We start from the raw sequence: 19,712 nt of genomic DNA on the forward strand, positions 1-19,712 counted from the left end.
CCTGAAGTCTGACCATCTCTTTGTATTATATAAGACAAAATGCATTTTCAACCTAGTACTTTATATTTAAGCAACCATATTCTAGACTCTCTGGCCTTTGGCTCTAAGTCCCTGTCCTAAAATCTGGACTTTGATATCCCTTCAAAATGTAAGAAAAGTAAGATCCCCAGCACAATAAGGAAAGTATACTTGTAGATTGTTTGCAGGAACTAAGAAGACAGTGGACCTTATTAGTTTTAGTCAGATTTTCTTCTATGACTCTAAATGTCATAAGCCATCTTTATCATCCACCTGTTCCCCAGACCTGCTACTAATTTTTTAAAATATACTTTTAGATGTTGATGGGCCTTTATTTTATTCATTTACTTGTATGCAGTGCTGAGGATCGAACCCAATGCCTCACACATGCTAGGCAAGGGCTCTACCACTGAGCCACAACCCCAGCCCCTACTAATTTTTGTTGTTCCCAAAAGTTAATCTGTCAATGAACAAAGATTTATTGCTATCAAAAATATTTAAAAGGTTGTGCTACAGGCCTTTAAGACAAGCCCAGAAAGAGAATTCTAAACATATGGTCTAAGCAACATTGCCACAGATGGGAATGCTATGCACAATTCCTGAAGATGGGTGGTTTCAGGGAATACCACTTTCCTTTCTTCTAAGACTGCCTCCTGTGATCTAGTCCCCTGTCCATGGCTGGCTGGCCACCTTGCAAAGCTGCTTTCCTTCCATATGTAAAAATCATATAAAGCTTTAGATGCCCTTAAAAGATTTTTCCAGCTCTGGAACTGTAGGACAATGGGATCTCCTGGTGACATGTGATCTTTTGATTAAAAGTCACTTTAGAGCTGGGCACAGTAGTGCATGCCTGTAATCCCAGCAGTTCGGGAGGCTGAGGTAGGAGGATCAAAAGTTCAAAGTCAGTCTTAGCAATGGTGAGGCACTAAGCAACTCAGTAAGACCCTATCTCTAAATTTTAAAAAAATACAAAATAGGGATGGGGATGAGGCTCAGTGGTTGAGTGCCCTGAGTTCAATCAATCCCCAGTACCAAAAAAAAAAAAAGTCACTTTAGGTCACATGTTTAATGAACAGGCTGAACATTCCTAATTTGAAAATCCAAAATGCTACAAATATTTGAAACTTTTTGAGCACAGACATAATGTCACAAGTAGAGAAATGCACAGTACAAAACTTTGGTTCATGAGCAAAATTATGAAATATTTTATATTTTGTATAAAATTACATTCAAGCACTGTGTATATGAGGTATAAATAAATTTCATATTTAGAATTGTGCCTCATCCCCAAAATATTTCATTGTATATATGCAATATTCCAAATCTAGAAAAAAAAATCTGAAGTCTTCTGGGCCTAAGAATCAGAGGAGGCATTCAACCTGTATGAGGTCATTATATCAAATGACTTGGGATATTTCTACCATGGTATCTTTTCTTCTCACTTCCTCCTATATATTAAAAGTTAATGCCATTCAGGGACAGAAACAAAATTTTTATTCAGCTGAATTCAGAGTTTTGTGAACATTTAAAAAATTTTATTGCAATTCACAGAATGTATCTATGGGGGAGGATATGCAAAGAATAATATTAAGACAGTATCTCTGTGTTGCCATATAATTTTTTGTATGTGTGTTGTTTCGTAAGCCATTCCTTTTTCTTCTTATAGGGCACTGATATTCTCAAACCAGATACTCATGTCATAGGAACTTGCTATGTTTAAAAAGTCTGCCAACACTCTCTATTCCCATGATGACATTAATCTCTCAGGTCATTATAGCATTGATCAGATTGACCACATTTTTTAAAAGCTTGGCCCTTTCCTTTTCTGTTGATATTGCCACAGTTGCTTACCTTACAGGCTTAAAAAAAAAATACTTCCTGTGAAATGCTGCCAGTTGCAGGTATTACAAGATATGTCTGGTTCTATTTAGGTTTTCTTTTTTCCTTTTTTTTCTTCCTCTAGAATCCTTGGCCTTACAATCTCTTGTTGTTGTTGTTGTTGTTTTGTTTTGTTTTATAAGACATGTCAGCAAAGCCTTTGAATTAATGAACTGTGAAGTGCTCAAAAACATACCATTTCAAAAAGTATCCTGCAAGGATTTAACCCTAATGAGAGGTGACCCTTGAGTTTATCACCAAATATCCCACCCTAAATAAAAAGAATTAAGATAACCACTGGCTCAAGAACAGCCTCTTTGAACAAAGACCCAAAGAGAAAGAAGTGATGAGGAGTGGGGGGAGGTCAGGCTAGAGTAGCAATCTGGGGAAATGTGTTTATGTTAGAGACTCTGGCTCAAGTGAGCACTTCCGTCAAATAATGGACTTAGACAAACCTACCTATAAAAGATACCAGGTGGAGTAAAGAGAAGGGAGGAGGCAAGGTTTCAGAAGGTTGATCAAATAAACCCAAATCGTTGGTCCTTGGCTACACCTAATGTTAGGTTTTGTTTTCTTTTAATTTTGCCATTAAAAAAAATGTGGTGTAACTCCTTCAATCTTTTTACAATTCTGCATGGTTGAACATTTGAAATGAGTTTGTGTATCACCCCCAGGCGCTGATTCAGACTTGATTGGGGCAAAGCAGACTGCATGTGCTTATTTTTATCCACATCATTTGGGACGCTATGTCGCCAAAAGAACCAAAACGTGCTGCTCTATTGCCAAATTATCACCTATCCTTTGATCCGACAGGGCGGTGATCCCCATCAACAAGTTGTGCGACCTTCCTGTAACAGCAATGTCAGGTCAACTTGAGAAAGTGAAGCGAGAGCCCTAAACACAAATAAAAAGAAACAACCAACAATCCTTATAATTATCATCATCTGCTGCTTTTCCCTCTTTTGGCAAAGAAACACTCCATCCATTTGCAGAAATCGCCCGCGGAAACGTTACATCAAAACTAATCACAACGATTAAAATCAGCTTTTCTGTGCAAGAGAAGGGTAAAAAGCAAGTTGGAGGCTGGAATGAGACTGTTTTTCCAACAACAAAAAAAATCTGGAAAAAAATTTCCTATATGTATATTTCTCCATACGTATATGTAGAGCTTTATTTTTGAAGGAGATCAATTGTCTACCCTGTGATCAGTTAATTTGATTTGTTTTATTTTGGAGATTGATTTAGACTGGAGGTAGAGGCATGAGCTAATTGTATCCTGATCCTTGCCTTGAGGGGTTTCAAAGCCCTGGAGCAACTCTTCTCTGTATTTTGTTCTGTCTACCTTAGCCAAGCTATTGCATTTCTCTCTGGTGTGGCGAGCCGAGCAGATCGCTGGGAGAGAAATCGGAAAAGGGGGGAGAGGAAAAGGAAAAGGGGACTTGGAGAGAGACTTTGTGCTTCAATGTTTCAGGTAAGATCTGACGGTTTGGGTTTGTTATTATTTGCTAAGGAGGGTATGGCTGGGACTTTGGGCGCAACTCGCTTTTACGCATGTGCCAGGCATGGGGCGAGAGCGCGGCACACTCGCACACAGACAGCCCGACGCGGCGGGCGGGCGACTCCGGATCCGCTCGGACCGGTGGCGGGGCAGCGGCTGCCGCCTCCTTCGGGCCCCAGCTGTCGGTTCCCGGTTTTCTTCCTCCAGTGGGAGCGGGCGCGAGCAGGCGCTGCCGAACTGGGCCGGGACGGCCAGGGAGCGGGAGCCGGCGCGCCCGGGCCGGGCTTCCGGATCTCCGGGCCGGGTTCCGGCTCTGAGAGCGGAGCTGCAGCTGCTCCCGGAGCCCGTGCCCGCGTCGCCTGCCCGCCTGCGGCTCCGCGCGCCAGCCTCCCCGTGCGCCAGCCTCCCCGGCGGCCGCTGCGCTCCCCCGCCCGCCCCTATCCCCTCCCTCCTCCCTCGGACCTCGCGCGTCCTTTCTTTTCCCGGCACAGAGCTCCGCGTCTGCACACCAGCCCCGCCGAGAGCGCCCAGCGCCGCGGGCCCCAGCCACCACCGCCGCCGCCGCCGCCGCGGGCCGGGGCGCCCAGAGCCGAGCGCAGCGCGCTGCGGGGCGCGCGGGGGCAGCGGCGGCGCCCGGGGCTGGGCTCCAGCCGGGGTGGGGGTGGGGACCGCCGCCCCCTCCTCGCTGGCAGCCTCGGCGGCGCCCCCGGACGCCGGGTGAAAGACGCCATTGTGGCTGCCGAACGCATTGGGCCCCGGGGCGGTTTTTCCTTCCCCTTTTGCCCGGGTCGGGCCGCGGCGCTCCCCTTTGTGAGCCGCGGCTGGTGCCCAGAGCTGTCCGCCGTCCGTCTCCGGCCGGGCTGATCCAGATTCGCCGCCTCCGCCCACCCGGGCGCCTTTAAAGCCCCCTCCCATCTCCTCCCATTTCCAGTCCCCCCCCCCTTGGGTGCAAACGTTTCATTTATTTCTAAAAAGCTCTCATTCCTCTTCCTCCCCACCTCCTCCCCTGATAAAGGGCATGGCACATGCTCCGGATTAGAAGTCTCCTTGGGAGGCGGGGACGGACGGGGGGGCCGCCGGGGTGGGGGAAGGATGTGAGCGCTGCAGGTAATGGCTGTGGCTTTGCTGCGCTCGCCTCTTCTCCGCGGTGCCTGCAGCGCTGGGTCCCGAGTCTGCATCCTTCCCTCCCCTTCTGGCGGCCAAGGTTCCCCTTAAAGGGACAGAGTTTCCTGGCAGCCTCCCGTCTGCGCTGTCTGAACCAGAGCTGGGGGCGCCGAGGTGGGCGTAAGGGATGCAGTTTGGCTCCTTTCTGACCTCTTTACTCCCCACCCCCCTCCTGCCGCCCCTCTTTATGGAAATGTGAAGTGTGCTTCCTCTCCTGCCCCCAAGAGGGACCTGGCTGGAAAACAGAGTCCGCACCTCCTGGAAAAAGAACTGGGTGGGGAGCGCGTTATGGTGAATTCTCGTTAAAAGTGAGACGGAGCCCCCAAAACGTCCAGGAAGAGAAGCCAGACCTGTGGTGCAGGAATCCCTTCCCTGGACATGTGCTCCGCACAGCCGCCCCAAGTACCGCAACTTCCTAGCAATCCCGGGTCAACAGTGTCTGCCTTTGTGCTTTCGAACACTAAACACTGTCGTGGAAATGATTTTACGGTATCAAAACGTTTTCACTTCGAGTATGCTTCGGGGACGAGCTGGGCGCGAGCCAACTAAGTTAACAAAGTTGCGGTGGGGCTGTCGGCTTTGTACGTGGAGAGCAGCACGCAGGAACTGTCCAGTATCCTTATGGCACAGGCTTCCTCGCTTAGAGGTGTACTGCAGTAGGCAGAAGTAATTTTGGTATAAATGCTGCATTACCTTTTAGATCATAGAACTAGCTGCTTTCAAGCAAATTCTTGAGTGTGTGTGTGTGTGTGTGTGTGTGTGTGTGTGTGTGTGTGTGTCCTTGGTGGTACTGGGAGAGACATAACAGTTTAACATACTCATTCTTTAAGAAACGTTTGCCTTCTGTTTTCAATCAACTAAGCTGGCAGCTAGAGATACAAGTTTATTTGAGAATACCCTCTGGGTACCAAGCATGCTTGGATTGTTTTAGCAAATTAAAAATGAGCAAAATGCTTTTACCTTCTCAGCAGTAGACTCCTTAAGAGACCTCCTGTTTTGGGTGTATGTGTGTGTGTGTGTTTTAGAGAAACATTTTCTGTGTGTATCTCAAATGTGTTTTTAATGTGGAAAAAGAGAAAATAAAGGTTTTAAAAGGCTGAGGCTGATTGATGCCATAGAATGATTCGTTAAATCTGATTCTACATCAAGGAATTCACCTGCATATATGGGAAGCCGCAGAAACTAATAGCCAGTCTACTTGGTGAATTTAAAATAGCAGTGGATTCATTTGTCTCCTGGATAATGGGCAAGATGCCGATTTATTCCTCGTGTTTGTATTTGTGTGGCATTTGGCTTACGATGAGGAGTTTAGGAGACTGCACACTGATGGCAAGCATTCAACTCAGGAATCCTGCTGATTCCTGAATGGAAAGAATTGTTAGCAATTGTTATGATGAAGGTGGGTTAAATGTTTACTGATTAGGTTGCAAAGGTGACCCTGGAACTTTGAAACTTTGCATCACAAGGAAAACTTCTCTGGGTTAGGCAGATATTTGTAAGAACAACTAATTAAGCAAAAATGCCTTACTTGCGCTGGGAAGAAATTTTTAAATGAATTGAGCATGAATGATAGTTGGTGAAAATCTCCCACCACAGTAGGCAAAATGACTGCAGTGATTTTGCTGTATTAATTATGCCTGGAGCACAATATAAAGTTCTCTAACACACACTAGAGGTCTCTCTTCTAGCTGTAGGATTTTCCTGTTTGTAATTCTTTGCCAGGGTTTGCATAGTAGGGATGTGCAATAATGGCTTGGTTCATACTTATTTAAGTAATTGTGATTTACTGACCATTCAACTTACTCTGATGTGAGACATTTATTCTTGGGAGAGTATTCAGTAATTATTTTATAGATTATGTTACCCAAGTACTGGAAAAGTAGCAGCAATAAGACTTCTACTAAATGAGGAAAACATTATTCAATTTGCATGAAATAGTGCATTATAGACTTTCTGGCATCAAATTATTCATCCAGAGCAATTTATTTTTAAGTGTAAGAGTAATTAGCCAAAGATGTATTAATCAGAGAACTTTCTGAAATTAAACTTCCATTTCGCTCTACGTTTAGCAATAACAGTGACTTGCACAAGTGCTTTCTTGTCTTGACATTTCCAAAATCAGAGTGATTGTTTTGTAATTAATATTTTCTGCTAAGATCTTTTTCCATTTGTATTGCTTTTAAGTCTTTCAAAGGATGTTTTCAAATCATTAGTTCACCAAGGCTTTTTTAGTTGTTTATTAAACATGGGCGTCTCTGAGCCTTCTTTTGGACTGCAATTTATAATTTCCCAAGCAAATGGAGCATTTATTTTCTCTGTCCTTACCTTAAGATGAACCATCTTGGAAATGAAAATGAATTTTTTGGATGCAATCATGTATGCTTATTTTAATAGTTTACTCATGCACATGTGAGAACTCAGTTTTCCTGAGCACAGTAATAGACCTGACATCTTATTCATTAAAAAACAAAACTAGATGTTTTGCTTGTTGATGAGTTTGGTTTGAGATACAGTGAAAAAAAGTAAAGCATTTTTTTTTAAGAGTAGCAAGCCTGTATTCATTAAACTCAATCTTCATTCAACAAATATTTATTTGTGCCTGCTGTTTGGGAGACACTGTGTTAGACGTTGGAGACACAGTAGTGAGAAAAAGCATTCAGAATCCTAGTCTCCCAGAACTTCTGCTGAGAGACAGACATTAATTTGAATAATTGAACAACTGATACATTAGTGCTTTGAAGGAGAAGAAACACGGGACTGTCTGGTAGCATGAACCCAAGAGTGAAATGGCCCAAACTGGGGTCAGGTTCCAGAGAAAGTGCTAAAAACTGTGATCCAAATGCTTGAGAGGCAGAGGCAAGAGAAAAAGAGAAGAGAGACAGTTCCAGGCAGAGAGAAGAGAGAACACCATTTGCCAAGCTGCAGGAAGCAAGGGAGGGACTAGAAACTTAACTGCATGGAATTAGGAGAGGGTGGCGGTTGGGACAGGAGAAAAGGCTATGGGATGGGTACCTGGTCTCCACCTTTGGAGTAGTATGAAGGAGTAGGTGGAGAGAATAGAGAAAAGGGCAGCAGTGACTTAGTGAGTTGTGTCTATTGATGTGTGTGGTGGCCACGGGGAGTTGATTGGAGGGACCCAGAGTGGGTGCAGCGTAGCCCTTGGATGGTTCTTAGAGTCATCCAGACAAGAGCAGGTATCGCTGGGGTTAGGGTAGAGGGAGGGGAAACGGTGATGGCAGGATTTGAAATCTATTTAGAAGGTAAAATTTACAGAACCTCGTGAAGGGCGATCAAGAAGAGAGAAGTGTCAAGCAGATGCCTAGGTTTGGGCATACTAATGGAACAGACACTGAAATTGTGAAGACCAGATAGATTTTGTACCTTTGGCTTCATTTCTAGTGGGAAGAACAAGTAGCAATAAACCTCATTCACATCCAGCATAACTGAATTCACAAAGGAAACCAAAGCATCTGGTCATTCTTTATTCGCTCCATTTGCTCACCAGTCTTGACAGAGCCATTGCCTGCTGTGGCTCAGGTGCTCATCTGCCCGCCCCCTGTTTTTCCAAGATCCTTTCCCTTTATGAACTGCACTGTGAGAGTCCATGTATCTAACTCCAGGTGAACTGGAATTTATCATTGAAATAGCCCTGTTTACTTACCCGAACACAATCAAGTCTGCCTTGTCATACAAATTAATTGTGTTAAAAATATAAAAGTGTCAAATAATTATAAAAATGAACTATTCCGCTATGACTTTAAAAAGCCCATTTATATACAAATAACTGGCATATGCAAATCTTTCCTGAAAAAACTTTCAAGGATCCAAACAGTTCTTAGATTACCAGTGTCCCACCCAGCTAGTTATTTTGTGTGTGTGTGTGTGCATTTGTTCCTTAAGTATCTCTAACTTTGTGTACTGGTCTTCAGCTATCCTGATCTCAGTGTAACATTTTCAGACTTTTCTTACGTGAATACTGGTTTTGGTATTTCTACTCCTTGTCCATTCTTTCTATTGGTTCCTGTTTCTCCAAAACTTGTTCCCACATGTCTGGCTTCACAAACACATGTAACAATCAGAAAATAGTTTTGCTCAATCTGTTGCTCACTACCAAAATAACATTAGCTGGTAAGCAGTTGATTGATTTTAAAATAACCTAAAATTAGGCATTTGGTTTTTCTTTCAATATCAAAACTCAATAGGAAGAGTTCATATATGAATACATGACCAGTTTAACTCCATATCATGTACAACTACAAAAATGGGAAGTTATACTCCACGTATGTATGATGTCAAAACATATTCTACTGTCATGTATAACTAAAAAGAACAATTTTAAAAAAAAATAGGAAGAGAATTTCAGTAAAAGAAATCAGTCATGAGTGTTTTAGAATAGCTTTTCCCCTTTCTGGTTGTACTCCTTCCAGGAATTCAGGTTTCAGTCATTTCTAGGAAGCAATCTGCATACCACTGTCTACTTGGGGGTTGGATACACAAGTGATATTCATAAGATGCTTTTCTTGATGGTTCTCACATGGGCAGCCCCAAGGACAGGCACGGTTGGAAAAGCATCCCTCATTTCAGCCAAGTCACCTAAGGATCCATTCCTCCTGAGAAAAACTGGAACAATAATATCACTCCAACCTGCCTTACAAGGTTGTGGAGAGGAGGAATGTGGCTCAGGGGCAGAGGGCTCACTTTGAGTGTGTAGCAGGGCCTGAGAATGGAAAAAGAAAATTTTGCCGAGAGGGGAAATTTAAAATAAAATATGTATGTAGGTGTGTATGTCAAACTGATGTGAAAATAAATAATATCCTGCATCCAAAGGGCAGTTTCTCTGGAGGAGCAAGCCCCGTTCGGTCCCCCGTTGCTTTTCTGCTCAATCACTCCATGCCAGTCCTGCTGCATCCCGGCTGCCAGAGCCTCTAGGCACTGTCCTATCCACAGCTAAGATTTGGGGGAGCAATGCCAGAGGCCAGTCTGCATACCTCTCTGAATGTTCCTCTAAGAAACCCTGTGAGGCAAGTATTATGCCCCACCCGACAGATGGAAGAACTGGGGGTTAGAAACATAGGATGAGCCTGAACTCCAAGACTGGGTGGGCGACAGCATGGATTTTCACCCAGCAGGCTGGCACCAGCCCCTCCCACCAGCTGCTGTCCTGTCCCACCTCCGCTTCCTCTGGCTGCCTCTGCCCAGTCTTAGCACTTCTCATAGGCACAGAGTGCTTTCCTGCTTTGCCACCAGCTTCCATCCACTCTGTCCCCTCCCTGCCACCCTCGGTACCTCCCCACCAGCACAAGCACCCTACCTACTCTTATACCAAGAGAGAAAGGAAAAATTACAACTGATTTGAGATGGTTGCAATCAGAACACCCAAACTGGCCTCTTCCTGTGAGCAAACCTTTTACTAACACGTGCTCTCTTGCACTGACAGAAATTCAGATTTGTTTTCTATCCGATGAAAACTGACAGCAATTCAGCTCGGGCCGCCCAACACCAAGGCCACTGTTTAGAAGAAGACTTATGTACTGAAGAGAATGTTAACTAGATAGATCTCCAACAGTTGCTAGAGGAAGGAATATTCTTCCTGATAAATCTTTCCCAAGCAGCTACTGCTATCATCACTTACTGTTTTTGTAGCACTTTCACTTTGCTAGAAATTTGTAGCTAATGGAACAGAAAATGTGTGTAAAACAAAAGACCGAGACTTTGTGTGAAAAAAAAAAAAAAAAAAGCAATATCGGTCCATGGTGATAACAAACCCCACTCCATCTAACCATTATCTTGGCTGAATTAATCTTTCTAAGCTTCAGTTTTCTAAACCATAAAGGAGATGGTATTAGAATTGTTCTGAATTAAAATGAAATAAAATGCAAATGCCCAACACATAGTAGGCACTCAGAAAATATCCATATGAGATTACTAAGAATAGGAAGTGTGTTTATTCATATTTGCCCCCCACCTCCTCACCATGTGTAGAGGGGAGTGGGGGTGCTGGGGATAGAACCCAGAACTTCAGGCATGCTAGGCAAACATTCTACACCAATCTATACCTACTACACCCCCAGCCCCATTTCCTTAGTGTTTTTTTTTAAATATAGCACCTGGCATACAGTGTAAATGCTCAATAAATTAATTGTTGGATGTATGAACACAGAGTTTCAAAGAACATAAGAGTAAAGCCAGATGGTACTTTCACTTCCCTGTAAAAACTTTTTGCCATTGACAAGAGGGTCCAAATTCTTCCAGATGCCCTTGCCTGATGGTTATGGGCTTTTTATAACCAATTAGATGAATCATTTGGGAGCAGACCAAATTTGAACCTGGAAAATGTTGGTGGGAGATAGAATGTTCCAATGATGGTCCTTGGTTTTACCTTTTGATTACATTCACATAAAGGTCCTCCTGAGCACAGTTGTCATGGGATTTCCAAAATTTGCAGACACTCAGAACTGAAGCTAAGAAATGATGCCAATACAACACTAGGTTCTCAACCCACAGTGGCAATCAGCGAATTTGCTTATTACAAGCAGCAAAGCGGCATTTGAACTGGTCCAATATCCATTCCATCCAGCAGATGGCAGCGACACACTCGAAAGTAAACTCTAGGTCTTTCCAAGCCTCCAGTCTTTCTTAGTTTCTAGTGTTGTCCCACCCTTGGTAAAAAGGGAGGCCAAGCCAGTTTTTATTTATTTATTTTTATTACTTATTCGTAATCTTTTTTGTGCTGGGGATTGGAGCCAGGGAACCTTTACCATTAAGCCACATTCCCAGTCCTTTTTGTTTTTTTTTAATTGTTTTGCTTTGTTGTTGTTTTTTTAATTTTGAGGCAAGGTCTTACTAAGTTGCTGAGGCTGACCTTGAACTTGTGATCCTCCTGCCTCAGCCTACTGAGTCACTGGGATTACAGGTAAGCACCACTTCACCTGCCCAAACCAGCTTTTGAAACCCACCTTGGCTCCTTCACAGGAACAACTGAAGCTCAGTAGGGCCAGCTGGGAGGATCAGCACCTCAGAGTTGCCCATTTCCTTTTGGTCTGTGGGCCATCAAGGGGGGAGAAAGCGGTCACCTTGGCCACCTTTCTTAGAATCGACTTATTGCTAGTTTCCCAGAGGTGCAAATGATTAGAAAGAGGTCTGTTTTCCTGTGAATTTGATCAAATCCAAAGAAGAATATATTGTCACCCTCCAGCATCCTCCATGCTGTGGGTGTGCTGATTAGTAATCCATGCCAATTAGTAATCAGGAATACTAATAAAGATGGTAACAGTGTTAAACAGTCACGTACCACCGTGTGTTGAAACAGTGTCTTGTGCTACTTAAGACCCACGTGTACCCGTCTCATGTGGGGTACTGAAAATGTGATCTCATGGTTTCCTAAAACCATGAGTCCACTTTCTACGTGATACCCTGCTTCTGAGGATTGAACCCAGGGCCTCGTGCATGCTAGGCAAGTGCTCTACCACTAAGCAACATCCCCAGCCCTTTTCAGATTTTGAGATAAGGTCTTGCTAAATGGACCAGACTGGACTCAAACTCAGAATCCACCTGCCTCAGTCTCCTGAATAGCTGGGATTCCAGGCACTTAACTGAATGACCCAGGACCTTATTTTCACTATCTGTACAATGGGTGGGGGGTAATAAAACCCACTGCAGAGGTTGTTATAAGAATTAAATGTGTTAACAATAGTACAGTGATTCCCTGTGCTAGGCTGTTTTTCAAGGTCTTTGTAATACATCATCTCATTGAATCCTCATCCATCATTCAAGAGGGCAGTGCAATTTGTAAACCCATCTTTCAGATGAGGAGATTGCAACATAGAGAGATGAAGTAACTTGCCTGGCGCTACACATTGGTAAGTGGCAGAGAACCAGGATTTGGACGGTGCATTTGAGCTTTAGAGTCTGCTCTTAACCGGTAGGAACTATTGTCCTTTACTAATAGTGATTGTTACTAATAATCAGTAATCACTTTCCTTATTCTAGCAACTTCATATGTTAATGCCTCTAATCCTCTCAGCCACTGTATGAAAGGAGGAAAAAAATATTTACTCTCTGCCCCACCCTGTAAGAAACACAATAAAGTCGTTCATTGAAGTATAGCCACTTTTGATCTAATTGACACTTGGACACAGGAAAACAAATTAATGGCGAGGCTACAATATATTAAAGTGCTCAGTGGTGGGTCCCTTGGTAGCTGGCAGAGTGATTTAGAGATAAGAGAAATCAACAATGGGAGTATATGGGGCTTCTATTCCCATATATGGGAATAGGATATAAGGATTTTAACATCTTACTCTTTTTAAATTTTTCAACAAAGGCCCTTAGATCTTTATGGTCTCACAGCCATTTTCAGAAATGGTGAGTGGCCTGCAGAGTTTCCAATTGGTTCCACTTCTGTTCCTCACTGCCTTTCTCTGCTCAGAGTCATTGTTCATCATTTCATAAGGAGGTAGAGAGATCTGGGTGATCGACCAAGTGAGGGTCACCTTTGTCTTGTACATGAGGGCCTGGTGGTAGGACGTAGCTTTTGCCCATGAGTTCTTGGAAGAAAGTCACTTGCACTATTAACTAACTTAGCTCCTTCCTGGTCAAAAATGTTCTTCCAAGTCTAGGATGGAAGGCAAGTTTTAGATCTGGAGTCCATTGACTTTGGACTCTACTATCTGCAGTATGCCAAAAGGAGGTTTGGTAGAACTGACAACTCTCCAAATCAGGGCCAAAATTTTAGAACTAAGCCTTTTTTAGTGGCTGCAAATATGGTATTTCAAAGATCCAGAGTATGTGAAAAATGAATCATTCAAAGGTTGCATAAGTCACACTAGCTATATAAAAAGTACAGGTGGTTTTCTATGGGATAAACAGATCCTGATGGAACCTGCCTCCATTTCAATCCCCACTTGGTAGAAATAACCCCAGGAGTTCATAACCAGTGGAGTCAGGAAGACCCTGCCAATCATGTGCGTTGCTGGGAGATGAGCTAGGGCTGAGTGAAACAGAATGGAAGACATCCACCTAAAAAAATCAGGGGCATTTCTTATCATTTTTTCTTCCAATTAAACCTTTGTATTCATGCAAATCATTGCACAAAGCTATTCTTTCGCTTTTGATATCTCCTTATGTCTAAATGCATTAGAAACCAAGAATATTTCTAGCTAAAGCTCAAATCATTTTAAAAGCTCAAGCATTTAGCTCTGCATAATTATTCAAGGGTCTTCTTTGTTTCTTTTTCCCTCTCAAAATTGAGTCAAAATGCATTTTAGACTTTAGGCGTACAGATTTTACTTTTGAAAATATACACCGAAATTCCTTTTTTTTTTTAAATGTACAGTTGAAGTGCTCATGTAGGGGTGTTATTTTTGACAACTCTTTTGCAGCCTATAAATGTCTGATAAGAACACTTGCAAATTATTCTGCTAAGGAGTCAGATGGATATATTTTTTAACACCTGAAAATTATGCCTTCTGATAAGTTTCTGTGTTAACCCAATAACCTTTTATTACAAAAGCCAGTGAAATGCTTCTGAGCTGATTGATGTGTAAGGCTGTTTGCACATAATTATTTTATCAGTTTTTAAATATAAATTTATATAGCCAAACATGTAATACCAATATTTAGGTTCCTTTTCTGGTTATTCAAAAGCTGATGATGTATCTTACAAATGATCTCTCTTCTTTTCCATTGCTATCTACCTTTTGGTCTCATAATTACTTTCTGGTACCTCTGTCAGAGGATGGAGAAAGGAAATGAAAGCAAATCAATTTCAAATCCACTTCTCTTTCTTCCTCTCTCCCCTCCCACCCAACAAGGTGAAAAGCATATTGCAAAAGAGTCAGGTCTTGATTCATGCTAACAGAAAGACATACAGTATGAATAATCTGAAAAAAAATAGTCAAGCCAAAATTAGTTCTGTTAATTTTTTGAGGTGACATTAACTAGGCTACTATTAAATTTTGCAATCTAATAATGTGCATATTGCTATTGGACTCAGATTTTTCTTCTCAATGTTAACCTCTGTACTCATACTAGATGACTTCAGCATGATCAAGGCGATTTATCCAACACCTTAATGAATAGACTTTCCCAAATATGAATATGAACCAGGCTCCCAGAAGTATTTCCTAACTCAGTGGTTCTCAAACTTTAGCATGCATCAGGATTGTCTGGAAAGCTTGTTAAAAAAAAAAAACAGATTCCTGGCTCCATTCTCAGAGCTTCCGATTAGGTCGATCTGGAGTGAGGTCTAAGAGTTTACATTTCTAACAGGCTGGAAATTTACATTTCTATCATGTATGCTCATATTGCTGTTCCAGAGACTTCACTTTGAGAACCTTTGCTCTAGGAGCACAGTAGACTCGAGAGATGCTCCTGGAAGGGGGCTGGGGTGTGTGTGGGGGGGAGATTTATCAATCAATCAATCAAATAAATTTAGGAAAAAGTATATGCTTTTGTGAAGTCTTTTAAGCCTTTATTTCTTTCTTTATTTATTAGTACTAGGGATTGAACCCAGGGGCACTTGACTACTAAGCTATATCTTCCAGTCCTTTTTATTTTGAGACAGGGTCTCACTAAGTTGCTGAGCCTGTCCTGAAACTTCTGATCCTCCTGCTTCAGCCCCCTAAGTCTCTACATTATGGGTATGTACCACCACACCCAGCTTTTAAAGGTTTCTAGAAGTATTGTAACATCGGGAAACCAATTTCTAACTTACATTTTCTAAACTTATTGAACCTCTTTATTCTCTCAGTAGCAATTAACTCTCAGATTTGCTATTCCTGGAGCACACATTAGTTAGGGCTGTCCTGTGTCACAGTGCCTCCCACCTCCTACCTCATGTTGGCCACCCACTGCCACCAACACTGGTGGGACATTTCTGTTACTTAGCACCTATCCTCAGCAATCTCCAACTTCAGTGATTTCTTCCTTCCTTCCTTTCTTGTTTTATTTTTCTTTCTTTCTTTTTGACAGTACCGGGGCTCAAATCCAGGGCCTCCTGAATGCTAGGCAAGTGTTCTACTACTGAACTATTCCCAGCCCTTTTTTAAAACTTTATTTTAAGACAAGGTCTTGCTAAGTTGCTGAGGCTGGCCTTGAACTTGTGATTCTTCTGTTTCAGCCTCCAGAATAGCCAGTATTCTTTTTTTTCTTTTTCTTTCTTTTTAGTTATCCTGTTATAGTGGAATGTATTTTGACATATCGTACATACATGGAGTATAACTTCTCCTTCTTGTGTTGTACATGAAGTGGAGTTACACTGGTCATGTAGCATTCTTCTTTTGATAAGAGTAAATTATTTTCCCATTCCTTCCCACTAAACTTGACTTTTGACCTCAGGGCAGCTTCAGTCCCTTCTCTTCTTCCTCTTCACTCACCTCCCCTCTTTTCTCCCTCATCACTTTTCCCTTATTCAGCTGGTTTCTCTCTAGTTCTCTTCCTTCCTTCCTCTTTTTGGCCTCTGTCCTTCCTGGCTTACTAACACTCAGCCCTGGATATCCCTTCCACTTTTCCTCACTCTTGTTCCTAGGGGCAGATTGTCACATGATTCTTCTAATTGGTGCCATCAGAAAATCATTCATCCATTTAGCCAGTATTTACACGTACTTTCTTATGCTGGGCACCACCCTAAGCCTTAGAAATATAATGATGAACAAAACAAAAAAAGAGATCCAGGCTCTTTACATTCTTGGGGTAGGGGATGAGAATTTTAAAAAAAAATCAAGGGGCTAGGGATGTGGCTCAAGTGGTAGCACACTCGAAAAATTTTTTTTTAAAAAAATCAAAATAGGCAGTCAGATGAGGCTTCCATAAAGAGGTAACATGTACGCCCGTGTGGGGATGGCCCTCATGGTAGCTGGCCTTGGTTATTGCTGGTCCCTGGTTATTGCCTGGCAGCCTCCATGAAACATCTTGTCTCATTCTTCATGAAAGCTGTTTTGAAACTTTTTACTCTTCTCAAATCCCAAACACGTTTGCACATAGATAAACTTGCTCCTGACTTTTTAAGATGTCTGCTCTCTGCTCCCAACATCAAAATTCCCCTCTGCTGTTCCACTAATCCTCTCTGCCTTCCTTATTGTCCCTCCTTACTGTCTCTTTCCTCTTTCCATTGGCCCCTGCAAAACAACCCATTTGTCAGTTTTCCCACAAATTCAAACTTCAAAGCCCTAAGCCTCAATGTGACTATATTTGGAGAGAGGGTCTTTCAGGATGTAATTAAGGGTAAAGAGATCCTAAAGATAGGACCCTGATCTGGTAAGAATTCTGTCTCTATAAGAAGAGACACCAGAGAACTCTCTTACTTATGGACAGAGGCCCCGTGAGCTCATGGCAAGAAGGTGGCTGTATATAAGCCAGGAAGAGAGCCTCACCAGGCTGGATTAGCCAGCACCTTGATCATGGACCTCCCAGTGCCCAGAACCAGAAAAAATAAACTTCTATTAAGCCACTCAATCTAAAGTGTTTTGTTACAACAGTCCAGGCTGACGGTAATGCACATCCTTCAACCCAGAACCCAAACTTCTTTCCTGCACTCTTCCCTTCCCTCACGCCCTCCCTCCCTCCGCCCTTCCCACAGGTTGTAGCTTTCATGTCAGCGTATTCTTGTGCCTTTTTAGAGTGGGACAACTTTACAAACCATAGGATAGAACGTGTTCTAAGAGGCTTTATTTTTAACTCCTCCTGGGATCAGAACCTCTGCAACCTTGGAATGTGTCATGCCACCCAACTGTCCCTACATACCAAATTTGATCTCCACTTGTCACTGAATCGAGTGTTTTTTTGGTGAAGTTCTCTTTTTTATTTCCTTTATTTTTTTTCCCAAGCAATTCAGAGATACAGGGAGTGGTTATTGCTTTATTTTATATTTTTCAACATCAATACTGTTTGCTACCAGTTTTCAATGGAAATGGTAACAGCCCTGAGCAGGAGTGAAATTTTAAAAATCAAAATTGAGAAGATGGTTTATTTTTTATTTTTTTAGGAAAATTTCTAAACTCCTGTCTTCCCTTTTTACTTAGTTAAAAGCCCATTGACCACGGCTTATTTGGTGGAATATTATCACAGCCCATGCCCTAGGGGCCCTGAATATCTGGGAGAAAGACAAGTGTCAATGCTTCCCCAAGTGCATTTGTGACCGATGGTCACTCTCTCTGAGATAAGCCACGAGTAGGACATTCATTTTCACTGCCTGTGGAGCTCCTCCAGAGCACCTGTGCTGATCATGGAACGATCCTGGATGGATCTCTATCACATCCCCTCAGGGGAAGCTCCCAAACCCCATCTGACATTGCCATGCTTTAAGAGCAAGTTCAAGGTCCCACAGGCCATGGGAGAGCAGCAGGCAGGAAAGGGAGGGTCAACAAAGGTGCATCATGTAGTCAGTGCTCAGAAAAAATGGTGGCTACTGTCAACCACACCGTTGTCAGCGTAATGATCGATCCCTGTGTGCACATCATAGACGTGCACACACGTACGTATGCACATGTGCATGTGTGTACGTGCCGATTCATTCTGGTTCTAAATTAACCTACAAGTCTTGAAGGAATTCAGGATGGAGTTGTGAGGCTGGCATCAAGAGGGCTGGTGAAACATGATCGCAATTTGTGCCCAAAGAAGCAACGTGGAGCAGGATATATCGGTCCTGATCCCATCAGGCGGATGGGTACCTATGGAAGGAATGCACCGGGGTTCTCGGGGGAGGGTTCTCCTAATCTGGGGCGAGGGGACTTGGGAGAGTGACCGCCGTAGAGACCAGTGCGGAAATGAAAAAGGGACAGCGAGCAGAAAGTGAGACGCAGCTCTTGGGTTGCCTGGCTTGCAAATGCCAGCCCAACGAGGGAGCCTGGATCGTGGGAAGACTTCACAAAGCTGTGACTAAGCTAAAAAGGGCACAGGAACTTCTGGTGTAGGGAGAAAGTCTATTTTTAAAAACCCATACTACACAAGTAAAATAGTACCTGTGCCGCGGCTTAGAAGCCACCGATTATTCAGCACCTTGCTATCCAGCTCCACGGGGGTGATAAGGCAGGCAGAGCCCCTGCCTTCCAGACTTGGAATCTTGGAGAAACCAGAGAAATGACAGTGGTTGGGGAGGGGGGTGATCCAGAAAGTGCCAGAAGCCCAGCAGCTCCAGAAGGCTTGCTGGAGGAGGTGAGAACATAAATGGGCCTCAGAAAGGCACCCAGTGTGCCAGGCGGGGACAACAAAGTGAACCAGAGGTGACCGTGGAAATGGTCTTGCGAGGCAGGTGTGGGAGGAGAGCTGAGAGTCTGGCGCCTCTTCTGTTCCCATGAACCCTGCTTCTGTGATTTTGGGGTGCCACTGGCTGCTCTCTAATTAGGATCTGGATCCTGCCATGCCACCCGGCTCACAGCCATTGCCCTCCTGACCATGTCCCTAAGCGTCCTCTATAGATACCTTCTTTTTTTTTTTCTTATATTGCCACCCTTCCTAGGAGACCTTGTGTCCCTCGAGTTCCATACAAACAGCTGACTCTGCTGTTGTCCACTTTCGGATCTCCCTGGCGCCCCGTGGATACCTCCACCTGGGGGACAGCACACACCAATCAAGTCCCAAGCAAATTGACCACCTTCCTCTTGTCCCAGAGTTTCTCCTCCTGTAGTGGCCATAGCACCCAGCCAGGTGCTGATTCTTCCGGATCCTTCCTTCCCTTGATCCCCTCCTAGGTATAGCACACCTGCTAGGCAGACACAGCACAGAGGGGGTGCACACATGTGCTCACACACAGTGACACCTGCATGCACACGAGTACTCGGTGTCTGTTCTTCCTCCCTCCTGGAGGCCTCTGCATCCGTCCTCCTCCCCCTCCCTTGCTCTCATTCCTTGGGGGTCTGTGGCCCTCTGCAACGCCATCCCAGGTCTGGGCCTCTGCCTGGCTATGAACTACTCCCAACCTCTCCTGCCTGCTCTCACCAAAGCTCTCCTTTCAAACTCAGTTCAGAAAATTAGGACTCCAACTCCATTTTAAACAAAAGTCTTCCTCTACCTGTACACTTGTGCATGGATATGTATTATCTAGTGTGATCTCCAAACCGCAGTGTGGCCCAAGGTTCAAACACAGGTGCTGTGTCCCAATAGTCCACATCTGAGTACCTCTCACTTAGCAAAAGTGACCCAGAGAAGCTCCTTGTGG

General features: G+C 43.6%; 1 long non-coding RNA gene across 1 annotated transcript in view; it reads left to right on the forward strand.

Annotated features, from left to right (window-relative positions):
* Positions 1 to 2,547: 2,547 nt before the first annotated feature.
* LOC144369831 (uncharacterized) overlaps positions 2,548 to 19,712 on the forward strand; it is a 78,950-nt gene continuing 61,785 nt past the window's right edge. The window contains exon 1 of the long non-coding RNA XR_013429624.1: positions 2,548 to 3,367. This is a non-coding gene — a long non-coding RNA (uncharacterized LOC144369831). The remainder of the gene's footprint in view (positions 3,368 to 19,712) is intronic.

The sequence above is a fragment of the Ictidomys tridecemlineatus genome, chromosome 13 (assembly GCF_052094955.1).
Source record: "Ictidomys tridecemlineatus isolate mIctTri1 chromosome 13, mIctTri1.hap1, whole genome shotgun sequence".
In the NCBI taxonomy this organism is placed as follows: domain Eukaryota; kingdom Metazoa; phylum Chordata; class Mammalia; order Rodentia; family Sciuridae; genus Ictidomys; species Ictidomys tridecemlineatus.